The sequence below is a fragment of the Tachysurus vachellii genome, chromosome 5 (assembly GCF_030014155.1).
Source record: "Tachysurus vachellii isolate PV-2020 chromosome 5, HZAU_Pvac_v1, whole genome shotgun sequence".
In the NCBI taxonomy this organism is placed as follows: Eukaryota; Metazoa; Chordata; class Actinopteri; order Siluriformes; family Bagridae; genus Tachysurus; species Tachysurus vachellii.
Genome location: NC_083464.1, coordinates 9,956,824 through 9,972,684, shown reverse-complemented (window position 1 = coordinate 9,972,684; position 15,861 = coordinate 9,956,824). Strand labels below are relative to the sequence as shown.

Genomic DNA, 15,861 nt, shown 5'->3' with positions numbered 1-15,861 from the left:
TGTTTTGCCAACCACCTGATCTATACTGCAATATTGTAAGGCCAAGCTTCGAATTTTAATAGTAAATGGAAAACACACTGTCTGAAGGGTGTTAGTTTTTCTGCACCAGTTTATAATAGACATCATGTCAATTTTGTTACAATTATATACATTTTTGATCACAGAAATGACTGCTCTTTATCTTCTAATTTGTGTAATAATCGGTTTACTTCACTTGTGATTAGAGAACACCTGGTGGTGAAGATAAGGTGAACATATGCAACTTTAATACAGCCAAGTTTGGAGCAAGTTATATAGATCCAATTTTCAATTTTACAATTTATTTGTATAGCACCTTTAACAACGGACATTGTCTCAATGCAGCTTTATATAAGTATAGAAACAAACCACGCCTGAGATCTCTTCAGTCATGTAGACTCATTCAGTCAAATGGCAAAAACTGTTAAAAACATTTTCTAATCATTTAGTCCATAATTGAGGTTAGTTTATCAGTTGTCAGAAAAAAACATCTCTGTCTGCTCTGTTTACAGTTTTCTACAGTTTCTATCAGAAAACACACATGGGCATATAAAACACATCACTGTATATTATTGTTTACAGCAATCTACGCCAATGAGATGCCATCTCAGTGTGCCATATGCAAATAAATCTGAGCATTACACAGACTGTAGCTGTGATTGTATTACACACTTATATCTGTATTCAGGTTCCAGCTTTTTGGTTTACTCTTTGACTTCAGGCTCACAGTGATTTAAACCACACATACATTTTAAACGACTTCACAATCAGAAGTCTTCAAGCTAGGATAGGTTTAAAAATGTAAGAATTTATCCTTGTCCTCATTGATTTTGCAAGCTTTTATTTCTTGTCCCAACAATTTTTAGAAAGCCATCATTGTATAGAGCAATTAGCTAAAGTAATATCCACTGTGACAATGACTATTTTAAAAAGGAATAATGGTCAGTATATAATGAGGCCAATAGTAACAAATATACTGTTTATCAATTATACACTGTTTAATTTTCACTAAAAATACTATTCTTTCTTCTGATAATAATGTGAGTTTTAAAAATGGAACTAACTTGTGCCAAAAGATAGATAGATAGATAGATAGATAGATAGATAGATAGATAGATAGATAGATAGATAGATAGATAGATAGATTGATTTTGATGCCATGGCCTTGTGGGAAATGTCTCTCAATCACATTTATTCCTCAGATTAAGATCTAACAGTTTTTCCTCTAAAGTCAATAGCAACTGCTAATATTTCTTTACTTTTAACATTGTCCTATGTTTAACCAGTTTATTAATCAATCTGTCTTTAAAGTTCCTACTGAAATAGTTTGCTCTAGCAGCTAATCAGTTAAAGTTAAATCAGTTTAAACAGTTAAAGTCTAATGTTTAGGACACAGTATTGACTCATATCTGGTGTTTTAGTTTCTAGCTCATGAAATATCACAGACATTAGCCAAGTCCTAAAGTCATGATTAAGGCTTAAGTATTTATGTAGTTCCTCAGCAGACATTAAAATAGCTTGTGAAAGAACATTTATGAAGAGTTGTTTCCAGCCAAAACATAGTCACTTGTTTTTTTGTTTTTGTTTTTTTACAATTACTCCTTATTTTAATGATGCACCATTACCATGCTTCAAAAAATGCCTGAAATGCCTTTAAAACATAATTGCGTAATACCTAATCTACCACGCAACACTAGTACTAATTACTCTTAATGCCAACTCTGTATTTGGAGGACAAATCAGTTTCAGTAGATAAGACTGAGTGATAAATTAACTAGATAAATTAACTTTAATTAACTTTTTTTAGATAAAATTTCATGATGCTAACAAAGTTAAAGTCACTTACTAAAAGCCAAGTGAGGGAATGTAGTAGACTCAAAAGGAAACCCAATCTCTTTTGGGTGACTCTGGATAGTCACAGTATTTGTTATTGCTCCTCAACAAGTGTATACTAGAAAATCAAACAGTACAAAGTGTGTTGAGAAGGTGTTTCTAATGTGCATTCTAGTCTTAAAATCTATATATGTTTATGTCTGTATATCCTACATTAATATATATATATATACTTATATACTTACTTATATATATTTAGTGAGGACCTCAGTGAAGGTTCTAGTATATTATTCAAAGTATGGGAACTTTAAATATTATTTCAGTTACTTTGCATGAATATTTTAAACAGTAATAAGAAGAAGATTGTTATATTTCGGAATATTTCAAACTAAAATCATCAGCCATTTTTAGTCAGCAATGTACTGTATTCAATATAGAGAGGAATGACAAACATTATATATTTTCCCATGTTAATACACCAATTTGCTTAAAAATAATACATTTTATGTTTAAACGAGTTAAACCATGGAAATTCAGTTACAGTTGGGATAGAAGCAATTGCAGGCAGGTCTTAACTGACTGTGATTCCATTTCCAACTGACGTACATGAAAGCCATGGAAACAAAACCCACTGGAAACTCTTTAGAACAGTCAGCATGTAGCTGTAAAACACTGTTTTAGCGGTGAAGTTTTATTTCCAGCAAACCTCTGAAGGTTAAAGTGAGCAATAGCATCCGCAGGCTCTCAATTCAGTCTAACCGGCTACGTGACTGCACAGCTTTAAAAGGATGAGTAAATGTAGGAACAATGCCTGCAGGTGAATTTGGCAAAGAGACTGAAACTCATCCTGTCTCTGAAAGGTTGATTTTGTGATTTGTTTACTAATTTCTTGTACTATATACAAAACAGTTTTATTAAAAACCTTACTGAGCTTAGCATATACTGGTTTAGTTATCAATACAGTATAGTAAATATATTGAAATTCTGGTTCGAATTACATTAAATATGCTATGGATAGATATCAGGTTCAAATTTCATTTTAGGTGACAGCACAGTGTCTAGGTAGAATCTGAAACCAGCAAGTGCAAATGCAACTGAGATAAATAAAAAGCCATGATCACCCGAGAGTGTTTATAGTTTCATTATTCCAGTTAATACAGTTCTCTATCTTGAACCTAAAAAGGAGGGTTTGTTCTATATTTGGTGGTTAGCTTTGTCCACCTGATACATTATCCTGCCAGGAACAATGAGTAGAACGCTCAGCTCCCTTTTCAGCAGTCGGTTTGTGTCAGAGCAGTGAGCAGGAGCTTTGACACCCAGCTGATTCACTGTTTTAAATCAAACAGAAACAAGGCATAAAGAAAGGCATAGCTTCAGTTCCATGGTTTTGGATTAGCTCTGTTTCGTTTTGAATGCAGTAAGTGTTTGTGGTTTTTGTGGTTATTTAACTTTATTTACTTTTCAGTAGATCAAATATGAATGAATATGCTGACTTACTGGAAATAAAATGCCCTGTGGAGGATTTGGCTATATAATTCATTAATAAACAAGTTCTTTGTTACTTTTGAATTCTATTCAGCAGCATTGTGTTTCGTTTTCACTTGCTTTGATTTGTTCCACATAAAGCTATTTGTATCAATTGGATTGGTTCATTTACTTATACAAGATAGTGGAAGCATGAATGTGTCTGTCATCATGTGGTTAACTTTCAAAGTACCATACATCATTTACATTCATTGGAAATTTATATTAGATTTAAGGCCTGAAAGTGAAGTATAAAAAGTGTTTTTCATTCAGTGTGTGTGTGTAGGTGTTTTTGGCTGAGTGAAAGTGCAAGGAAAGGGAAAGAATCTGGACTAAATGAATGGATAAAAATGAGGAAGACAGATGAAGGGACAAAGTTAAGAAGAAAGGGTAATGAGAAGGGAGGAAACATGGGTGAGATGGATTGTTTAAACGGGCAAAAGAAATCAGAAAAGCGGAACTGAAGAGGAGGATAAGTAATTTGTCTGGAGTTTATCCAATCTATTATCCGTTCATATTCAGGCTTGTTCTTTTCTTGTACATTCTCAAACCAAAGGATCTACACTGACCCTCTTAATGAAAAAAACCCCATTGTGATGTCTGAATAACAGGTTTTTAATGCAATTCATATTACTGAAGGATTTAATTAAATTGTATGTCACAAGTTAAACATGTGACATGTCTAACTATACAGTATGTAGTCTATCATCGCCAAATGAGCTACTTCCTCCTTCTACTTCCGCCCATATGTAAGTTCTTTTTAAACTGTCAGCCATGTATGTGCATGTATCTCTAGAGTATGGGGAGAATTATAACATATACTATATGGGCTCTAGTACCATCTTATAATGCAGGTTGAGCAAGGAACACCTAGCCAGTTTTATTTGCAGATTTATGAGCAGGAGTTCACAACTTATGTACATGTTCAAGATCAAAGATCTACAGGTACTGACATGTTCAACATTCAAATGCTCAACATGTAGATTTATGAGAACTGTGGCAAGCTGTGAACTTGTCTGCTGCTGGTAGGTTTCTTGCACTTCCTGCACTGCACTCGACTTAATAGTGTAAAGTGATGGATGAAGCTTGTGTATGTTCAATTGGAGGGCTTCACAAAGTGCTAATGAATTCAAAGAGCTCTGCTTAACATATGGGTGACAGATGACTTGGACAACCTTTACGGTGTGTATGTGTGTGTGTGCGTGTGTGTGCAAATTGACTTACGACTTACAAAGTTTTGTGACACAGAACAATGAGATCACCCAGTAAATATTGCAGGACAGGTGAAATTTTTAGCCAATATCAAGAAGTTTTGCAAAGACATCTGATTCTGTATTATTATGATTGTGATTTATGATTTATGAAAGTTTTCTTTTACCTGTCAAATGCTGACTGGACCTAATGTACCATTTTCCATGTCACTCTCTTTCCTGAAGTGGTTAGGTTGGAATACAAAACCTTTTATATTAGATGCTTTAAATTAATGAACAGATTTGTGCGGTGTTCTAGGAAAACACATCAGATGTTCCTTTGGTTGAATTTGGTTAAACAGCCAGAAAACAAACAAAAAATTTTAGGCAAAAAAATGGGGAGTCAGAATATCAAATGCTGGTTGAGATTTAAATGTAAATTTATTTCAGGATTTCTCTATGAAAGAAAAAAATATAAGATATTTTATTGTATAAAGTATTGTGTGACTGTTTGTTGATTTGCAAGAACTGTGTCATGTTTTAGCAGAATTGTGGTAACTTGCCAGGCTTTGATATATCAGAGAGCAGGGCCATGTAATTATCATACTGGCAGGCATTTAGTTCCCTTGACACAACACACACCTTTCAAAAAGCTTCCTTATTAAAACCACATTTACCCATTTTATTGTGTCACAATGATAAAACGCAATAAAATTAGCGATGACAGGCTTTTTTGCTGAGCTCTGTGGTCATTTTCCTTGTAACGACCCTGCTTTTTTTCACAATATGTCTAAGAACTAGGGTTATGGTTTTCTATTCCGGCACCGGTATTAATTGCTGTTTTTGAGGTCATGACATATTAGAATCATAATGTCTTGGCAGAGATCACACTTAGTTAAGCATGAAGTTCCTAAAGATTCAGCAAACTCAAAGTGTGGAGGAATGTCACAACTCTGAAATACTGCAGTGTAACGTAAAGGACAGCTGGTTTCACTCAGAGTGCTCAGTATTACACATTTTCCTCAGGGATTTTTCTAAAGCACAAGCTGGGAAATAGTCAGCTAATGAGTTTTAGTCTGAACCATTTACCGGAAACTAGTTTCTCTTTTGGAAAATGAAAAGCTGATGAGATGGTTCCAGTTGAAGGATAACATTAATTACAAAGCTGCTACAAATGTGAGGGAATTTCATTGTGTCATTTTTAAAGAGCATTGATGAACAACTGAAACATTTGAGGAAGTGTTAGAACATGTGTGAAACATTTCTTTTCTACAGCAACTCAGGAACATTGCAAAGTTACTGTAACATTTGAGGAGAAGTGCTGTGTTATAAGATCATCTGAGGAACAGGGAGCAGTGAAGAACCTTAAGAATATTTGAAGCACATTCCTGAGCTCCTCAGACACCAGGATTGGTGGTGAAATCAAACTGTTTACATGCTGTTTTGCACACTTTTTTGCTGTTTTGCACAAACTGTCCAACATTTCAGCTGCTTTGCACATACCATACAATATTTCAGCCATTTGCTGTCTTTTGCACAATTCTATATATTATCCCAAGGACCTGCTGCTAAGAAACTGTGTTCATTCTAATGTTACTGCACGAAATATTGTTTGAACATTCAGTATTCACATACATTATTTACACTGGTCGGTCGGCGCTGTTTCTGTTTACTGTTTATTGTCTTTTGTGTATTGTATTTTTTACTTTATGTATTGTCTTGTAACTTTTTGTCTGCACTGTCTTTTGTCCTGCACTAACTCGTCTGTCTTGTCCTGCACTGTTTGCACCAGGTTGCACAGTTGCACTTTATGTGGCTAAGACTACTTACAAGTCCTTAGCCCTGTCTTTGTTTTATGTAGCACCATGATCCTGGAGAAACGTTGTCTCATTTCGCTATGTACTGCAACAGCTATATATGGTTGAAATGACAATAAAAGCTTCTTGAATTGACTTGACTTGAAATACAGAAAAAATCTAGAGAATATTAGTGAATGACCAGAACATCTGAGGAACATTGAACCACAAGGAACCACAGGCATATCTGACATTGACAATGATAAACTAAGGAAACATTTGTGGAACACTGAGGAACTGGGGTTCCCAAACTTCAAGAACATCTACAGAATATTGATGAGCCTGGGAACCATTTGAGAACCAATTATTAACTTTAAAAAAATGGTTAAACTACTGGAATTTCTAAGAATCAATATAATTACACACTGTAACCCTATAATTTTTTTGATTTTATTTAGATTATTGAAGATCATTTTTAATAATTTGCTCTTTACCCAACCTGAAGCCTTGCTTCTTTGTTCTAACATTTGGAAGAATTCACAAATTCACAACAAACCTTAAAATCTCATCATCAAGTCAACCCTTTTTCCAAACATTGTTTAAAAAGCTTCACACTCAAGCTCAAAGTCCTGCAGCTGAAAGATTACATTCTGGTGGCAATGATCTAAGGGTGCCAGCAATGTGTGTTACCATTTCTTAAACCATTTGTTTAGGTACAGTATATGGCTTTACAGCTGCTCAAACACAGATGTAAGTGAATGTTTACACTTTATACCCAGGCTACAAGGATGCTAATGTCTTATAGAGTAATATATCAATTGCCTCATTTACAGTTAACAATGAATTTTTCCCATCGTACGTAATTAAAAATTAACATAATGCAAAGTTTCATTTTAGTTATGGGTCTTTTGCTACAGTGCTAAAAATCACAACCCACAATACAGTCATTAGTGTCTTTCACTGGTGACTTAAACTGAATGGCTTTAATCCAAACTTATATAACACAAATGTAGCCTGTAAATAATGTCAGCTTGGAACTAATGTGAACTTTCAAAGGAGGTTTCGGCAATAAAATGCCCAATGGTTGTCAAAATATTATTACATATTTAAAAAACAAGAACATTTGAATAGATAATATTCAGAGAGGTCTGTGAGATTTATTTTACAGTAAATGGGCTTCTTGTCTGCAAAAAGTCTGATAACCGCGTGCTTGTGTAAGAAGTGTAAGGCATTGAGTAGTTTACCAGATCATTCCTAAAAGAGAATTATTTATGTGTAGTTCAGATGAAGTTCCTGTTTCAGAAGGATTAATTTGTATGACTTCAGTAGTGCTGTCTCTATGAAAATACTTAATACATGGAATATGATGCACACTCTCATGTTATCTAATGTTTTAAGCAAAAGGAAAGTCTGGGCACCACTCGAACAGGTTAGCTCTATTGGAAATTCAAGTGTATTTATATTAGTTATAAATAGAACTACACGTTATACTGTGAATGTTTGTTCGTAATGTTACAACAGTTTATACATAGAGGAAGTATGAGCACTGCATAGACTGAAGAAGGTCAGCAGTGTTACATGTTTAAAGTGCATGCAAAAAGTGGAAGGGTAGTACAGTGTTGTCTCGAAAATTCTCTCTCTTTCTCTCTCTCTCTCTCTCTCTCTCTCTCTCTCTCTCTCTCTCTCTCTGACAGCACATTTCTCTGTTCTGCCCTATAGACCTCTAGTTCTTGGCACCAAACTCACACATATAAAAAGTTTCATTTATTTTCTTTTCTCTAGACAAACGGTGAAAGATCAGCCTTCCCTGTGCAATATTTGTTTGGCATTCTTTTAATGGCAATTTTCTTTTGACTAATATATGTATGTCTTCATATCATCATCATAATAATGTGGGTTTTTTCCTTTTGTTTTTTTGTGTGTCTCTCATTTATATCTTCACTCACAGTTTTGGGCCATCTCAACTCCTTAGTCAACTCTGGAATATGCTGATGTATTGTATGTTATTTAAGCCATAATGTGTAGTTTTGTGAGCACTTCCTGAAAGCAATCACAGAAATTGCTGTCGTGTCACAGAATTTCATGTCTTAGTCTCTAATATACCATGATACATTATAAATCCTCAATTGTGCAATCAAAACCCAAGACATTATTGGCATATTACTTCAGATTTTGCATCATTTAAACTTTCAGCCTATTTTATCAAGACACATTTGACCCATAACCCAGGTTATGACATAAAACCTCACTTTTGAAGTTTGTTATTTGCTCATTAATGAATTCAGTTGTATCATGTATTTTAGGACACATATATGTTCACAGAATGAATGACTAGTAATCTCTTTTATTTTTAATTACTACAATTCCAAAAAAATAATGAAGATCTTTACCTTTGGAATACAGTGGCTCTAAAAATGAACCAGCCATGTTTCCTAGGATTTCTGGATGAGACACAAGAATGTGCTGAAGAAGAGCTTCTCTTTCACTCCCTATTTTGTGTGAGTATGTGTGAGTCTGTAGGAATCTCTAAGAATATCCAAGTTTTGAACAGTTTTGAAAACTAAAAGATGAGAGTTCCAGTTGAATTCTTACTTTACAACAATAATAAGCTACAGTATTCATTATGTAACTGGAAAGCCAAAGGATAGTGAGATGTGTTTTGGGTAACATGTGTTTGTGTGTGTGTTTGTGTGTGTGTGTGTGTGTGTGTGTGTGTGTGTGTGTGTGTTGTGAACCTTTTGCTTTAGATTGTTGGCCCACGGCCAGTGAGCTGTTGATGTTACATGCTCACAGCCACCATAACCATTTAGAGCATTGAAAGACGAGGAAGTTTCCTTATTGGTGAAATCATAGCTATCATGTTAATTGTAAATTACTTATCTGACAGTTCGTGGAAAGCACAGAACATAGCTAAGTGGCTTAATATATGGCTATATCAAGTAGGCAAATTTTAACAAAAGGGAGCGCTGGGTGATTAGCATGTATCTGTTGTACTATGCTGTCAGTTGAAATAGGGAGATTAGTTGGTATTTCAATTCAAGGAAAGTTAATCAACCTTGGCTTATGTATAACAATATATTTTTATCCTCCGCATAATTATGCCCCTGAAACATGCCTGCCTGCCTGCTTGGAATGACACTAATGGTGTATGTAATATTGCAGAGGCATTTGCACTTCTTAGGAATGATATATACAAATGGTAGATACACAGCATGCTGTCAGTAACAATTCTCTGTCAAGTCAGTAGAGGGGGTGCTGGCAGTGATTCAGTGATTCTGGTGTCTTTTCCCACCTGTTGCCTGTTATGCCTAATGTGTTGCCTTATTTATACCTGCCCTTGTGTATCGGTCTTTGGTCATCATTGTTATGCGTCGCGTTTTTGTCGTGCGTGTTCATAAGTTTATTTTGTTATGTACGGTTAGGTTATTTCGTGTCAATAATAGTGTTAAGTTCTATCCTGGGTTTGGCTGCGTTGCTTCCTTTTAGAAATGTGACACGTACAGTACGCACAACACAAGATTGTATTGTATATGTAGAAGTGTAATATGTTTATATGTGATGGAATTGATGTGGATGCATACTAATACTTTGAATACACATGGTCTCCAAGATGACTTTGCAGCAGCATGCACACCCCACCCTTGTCAAAAACACATCCTCATTAGTAACTTTTGTGCTGTTTTTAGCTGTTCCTAAATTTATCCACTGCCTATTCAAATGCACTTAATGTTCATTTAAGCTCAGACTGTTTGAAAATGCTAAAATATAAAGACTTTATGAAGCTCCACATTTAACTCAGTTTATCTCCGCAGCATTAGGATTAATAGGTTATTAATCCATTTCATTAGTCTCCCCTTTAAACATAAAGAAGTCACGCTACTTGCACTGACGTCATTGGCTACTGTGGGTTATGACCTCACTTTTCAACTGTAACAGACCTGACTCAGGTCAAATGAATTAGGTCAGGAGCTTGTAATATAAGTAGGCACAGATGTGCATTAACAAGCCCCGTAATGACCTTCACTCAGCACCACCTCATGCAAGTTAATGCTCTACATCTAACCCCACAAAACCTGCATTGTTTTGCTTCAATAATTTCTACCTATATAACAGTAGCCAGTTAATATAATTGTACCATTTTATAGTTTCTTTTTTGCCAGATGTAATTTATCAGGAGGAACTGAAATGATTAAATATTCATGTAAACAATGTGAAACATTATGGAAAGCTTTATTTTTTTTTTTTGCCTACAGGTAGCCAAACATTTGTTTTACTTTATTTATGCTTGCACATTCATCAAAACTTTCACAAATAAAGTCATGTGAAAAGGTTCAAAGAATAGGGTTGGAGTCAGAGATAGCATTTTCTTAGAACCTTTAGTATGAAATTGAACACTTTTCAAATTTGCCCTCACAGATTCTTAGGAATGGGTTCCATTTGTTATGTCCTTTAATGCCATCTCTCATTGGATGATAGAAACTATAAAAATGAAATACGTGTAAATGTTGTATTTCCTTTAACGTTCTTGTTCCTGTAATATTCTTTATCATGAATAAGTAGCTAAATAAACACTCTTCCTTTTAATACTGAGGTTGTATTTTTCTTAGTTCTGCTGTGAGCTTTTCATAGATTGTTGGCCCAAAGCCAATGGGTTGTTAAATGCGCTCAGTCAAGCTCACCATTTCGATTATTCAAAAAGGAAGTAATAAAAATGCTATGTGTCACACATTACTGTTGCATTATTTGAAGTGTTAAATCTTCTATATGGATATAGAACCTGTTTCTTAGTTTAGGGTTTAAGCATTCTTTTAGGGTTGGTTTAACTTTAACAGCAGCATAATACTTCTCTTATCTTTGTGGTATATGTACTTTTTTTTGGTTCTTGTATGAAAAATTCTTGTATGGGTCAAAACACATCAACTTTAAGAATACATATATTCAACAAAAAAAAAAAAAACATGAATATTTTCATTACCTTTCTTACCTTGTATATCTATCATCCTATTGGGTAAGGAGCTAGTTATGGTAACAAACATTGTATCAGTATACCTAAAGGTACAGTATGTAAAACCTTGCTAGCTAAGTAATAATTAAGTAAATAACAAAATGGATGAATCAAATGCTGAATTTCCACAATGCTCCTTTGCTGAAATTGGAGTTGAATCTTTAAATTTTCGTGTAAGCATGCAGACTTCAATATTGTTTATGATTAAGAAGATTGCAAAAGATAATCATAATTCAGCACAAGAATGTAGTTATTGGAGTTTTCAGAATAAAAAAGTTTTCCCAGTTTTCTCAGGCCGCCACCCATGTAGTATATGCTCTTTTTGGCAAGCATTCTTCTCAAGCTTTGCAGAAGTTAGATAATGAGAGAAGGGAGGATGTGAGTTAGGACTACAGCATTTCAAAGGTTTCCACTCGCAAATTCTACCGCTGATTGTGAGGTTACTGTATCACAATACAGAGTGTGTACACACATGCTCACGCCATTTCCTCTTGTGGTTTCACACTAGTGTGTGTACAAACTGAGGGGTAGTATCGAAGCGTGCCTCTTCTCCCTCTAACTATCCTGTGCTCTGTAATCTGCTGTTTACTTGTTGTTTAAACAACTGACAGATGCTTATTAAAGAATGGATGAGATTGCCTTTTGGCGATCAACAGATACCTTTACAGCCTATATGGATTAATTAGAATGACTGCAAAGCTGTACACTAGAGTTTACTTATGTTATAAAGAAGTTTAGAGAGAGGACTGAATTTGTGTTGGAGCAGGGCTTAGCGGTTGTGTAACTAGAACTTATTGAAAGTATACTATACATTGTTTTTTTTTTTTGTTTGTTTTGTTTTTTACCCTCCAGCAAGAACATACATAGGGATAACACGCAATATTTAAGTAGACCAACTAAAACTTTTAAAAAGATATTCTTTAAAACATTAAACAAATGTAATATTAGATAATAATCGCTTATTTTTGATTACTTAACTATGCAAACATCAAATATTAACGAACTATATCTAAGATGTTTAAATGACAGATTAATTATATGTTTCTTCTGTGTAAGAAGCTTTATGAATGCTATGTAAAAAAAAAAAAATTTTATGTTTTCTTTTGACTTAAGTACGTTTTTGAAGAAACCCTTACCTTGCCTACTCTGACTTCCTTAATGAAAATACATGAAAATCATGGACAATTTTACATCCCAAAACTGAGGCTTCATTGAGCTTTCGGCTGGTAAAAAGACTTGCAAAAGGTATAAAACCACAGAAATGCTGGCCTGCAAGCTTGTCACGGATTGAGCGCGTTTTAAATGAAAGCACTGAGTGTGTTTTCAGACGTGCATATAAGCATAGTCATAACTTGCACATAAACTTAATGGAGATTCAAAGTGAACTCTTGAATTTAATATTTTATGTATGTATGGCTTCCCAACCAACTGAACACCGTGTGCAACCAATTTGTTTGCAATATGTACTGTAATATACAAGTCGTAAATATTATATACCCAGAACTGAAAGTAATAACATACAGTTACTATTTAAGTCTTTCACTCAATATATCTGATATTTACTTTTACTTTACATTTCAAAAGAAAAATAGCTACTTTCAACACTTAACATTATATCACTACATTCCTCTGAAAACCTATACAAGATAAGGTCAGTAGGTAAGGTGACCTTTTAGTATGTGACAGCTTCAAGGAGTTGAAAGCTCCTAAAAATGACTCTTGACATATGTAGCAGCAAGAATGAGGCCTGTTATCCAACATTTTATTATATATTAAAAATTAATCATCTATTATCTAATCTATCTATAGCTTTTTACCCTTTATTTTGAACAAATCAATCAATCAATCAATCAATCAATCAAACAAACTTTATTTATAAAGCACTTTAAAAGCAACCAAAGTTGACCAAAGTGCTGTACAGAAGAATATGTAAACATAAAATACCCAACTCATACAAGACATATAAACAAGATAGTACAAAGTAGTATTGTGTATTTTGGCAGCTAGTTATGAGAATTCAGCTAGTTTGTATTGTCATAGTTATCATGCTAGCTAACCTAGCTAAAATGATAGATGATAAAATGTCTTCGACATTTTCCAATGTTCCTTGGTTCATTGGGTAAAGGAACACCATGATTAACTAAAATAAATGTAATTATTTTTCTTTTCTGAATATTTCTTTTACCTTTATGTTCACACTCTCAAACAAATCTAATAGTTTATGTTTTAAACTTCAACTTTAACATTTACCCACTTCTTAGTTGAAGAGTCATTGTGAGAATTTGTGACTTTTCCTATATCTCTATGAACCATTGAGCTTCCCAGGGCAATGAAGGAAAGCTAGAAGGGTCATTTGAAAACACACAATATTTTAAAGCTAATCCAGAAATGCAAGCGTGCAAGGACATTACATGTGTCATTTTGGAAATAAACATTGACTTTGATGTATTATTTATAACATGCTTTTTGTTTTAGACCAAAGTCTATCAGTGGGGTCGGGACAGATGTTTTGCCAAGATTTTACCAGATGTGGACAGGAAGTGGAAGTGAATGGTTAATTGTTTCTCTCTGGATTTTCAGTGGGTGGCTCATAATTAGCCAGCTGTTTAACTAAAAACAGCTAGGTCAGACAACATTGAGCCTGATTGGGCTGCATTTCTCAATGTCCTAAAACTAAGGTCACTTTATAACACAAACCAGGGCACATTGCAATACACTAAGGATGGGTAGTTTTTGGTGAACAGGCACGCCACTGCACTGTACACTCCTTTCACTGATCTAGCATAGCGTAACAGTGCATGATGAATCAGGTGCGATCTGTATAATACTGTCGTTAAAAGACCACCTTTCATCTATGAAAGATTGACAAACACTTATATAATTCTCATGGTTAGCTCTCAGTACCAGCTGTGTGCATCCTTAGTCTGACCTAGATTGGATGCTATTTCTCTTTTCTGGCATACATGATAAAATCTGTCATTTTCAATAAAATGCTGTATCCTATCACCAGTGAGCTGTTTACAAATCATAAGTGTGTGGTAAGGAGATAATTTAGACTTTTGTATTGGTCTTCACAATATTTGAGTCAGCCTGATTTCATGAGACCTCACCCTGAGAAGGGAACACACATCATCGTTGAAAGTCATGCAGATTGCTCTTTGGGGTTAAGCTGCATTTTCTTTGTGAGAATAAATGTCTTTGCTCTTTTCCCATGACAGATTCAACCCACGGTTAAGAATTTACTGCAGGCTAGGCTTCTCTGTTTTTTGTTTCTTTATTCTCTGCAGTCACTGTGCTAGCCCTTAACAGAATGCACGCATTTGTCAGAATTGTACAATGCATGCTTCCTTTAAAAGACCTGCACCCTAAAGCCTCATGGGTAATGCTCTTAATAAACCTCTTGACCCCATGTGTTTATGTTTCAGACAGATCTTTCTGTTACTTAACCAAACAGACACACAGACATTCATAGTTTAATTTAGCTTTGTGCTAGAATCTGATGACAACAGGAACTGTTTTAAATTAACCAGCACTTCTTTTTCCCAATATCCTTTGCAGTGGTACTTCATAGGAGACACAGTGATAATATTAAACTTTCAGCAGGAGCTAAAACAGGAGCACAGTCTTTGTTGGATTTAATCCCTTTCTGACACAGGAATAAAGTAAAACATACAGTCCCCTTTTACCCAGACATCCCATTACTTTACTAGGACAGCCACCGGCTCCATAGACATGGACTATGAGACATTACTCTCCTTCACATTGCCTCATTTGGCAAATAGAAGTTCTGTGTGTTCAAGTGTGTGACGATGACACACTTGGACTGTCTCACACACTCTTCATCTCTCTCTCACTCTCTCCCTCAAGCACTCTCTCACACAAATACTCCCTGTTCAATAAAAGCCACAGCTCCTCCTTGTAAGCTCGATGACTCATGTGGATGATGGAGTTCACTGTAATAACTTATGGTTCATTTACAAAGTGGAAAATTAAGGAGCTTCATAGATAAATTTCAGTATATCATGTTACTAAATTTTCAGGCTTGTTCAGTTCTCATGGTGGCTCACTGACCTACAAAAGCTTCTGTATTTGACAGCTGTTTAGAGGAGAGCTGGCTGCATTTTGAATGTGGCAGAAACATTTCGTTACGTGTGTAGCAGTCTGGGAAATCCGGTCAGATGTTGCTACGGCCAAATTCACTGTGGCAAACAGCACAAAAATAAGGATTTTCTGATTGTAATGAACTTTGACAGTCCAAGGTGTAAGAGACCATAAAGAATTTTTTTGCAAAACATGCAAAAAATATAGGATAAGGATTTTAACAAACACAGTGGTAAAAACAATCCACCTAATGATGTCTAAAGCCTTGCTAGATGTGCTTGGCTAGAGTGTCTGATCTGATATCAAATATCAAAATGGCTCATGCAGAATTAAATCATTAAATCATTTTTTTTGACAACATTCAAACACCTTCTATACAGAATCAAAGTACGTC

The 15,861-nt window shown here is 34.8% G+C and overlaps 2 protein-coding genes across 3 annotated transcripts in view; both read left to right on the top strand.

Moving 5' to 3' along the window:
* The window catches only part of col15a1a (collagen, type XV, alpha 1a), a 71,721-nt gene that overhangs the window by 7,378 nt on the left and 48,482 nt on the right, over window positions 1–15,861 (top strand). The window lies entirely within an intron of this gene.
* reck (reversion-inducing-cysteine-rich protein with kazal motifs) overlaps window positions 15,416–15,861 on the top strand; it is a 121,894-nt gene continuing 121,448 nt past the window's right edge. The window contains exon 1 of the mRNA XM_060869658.1: window positions 15,416–15,427. The gene's annotated coding sequence lies outside the window, so the exon portion shown is untranslated. The remainder of the gene's footprint in view (window positions 15,428–15,861) is intronic.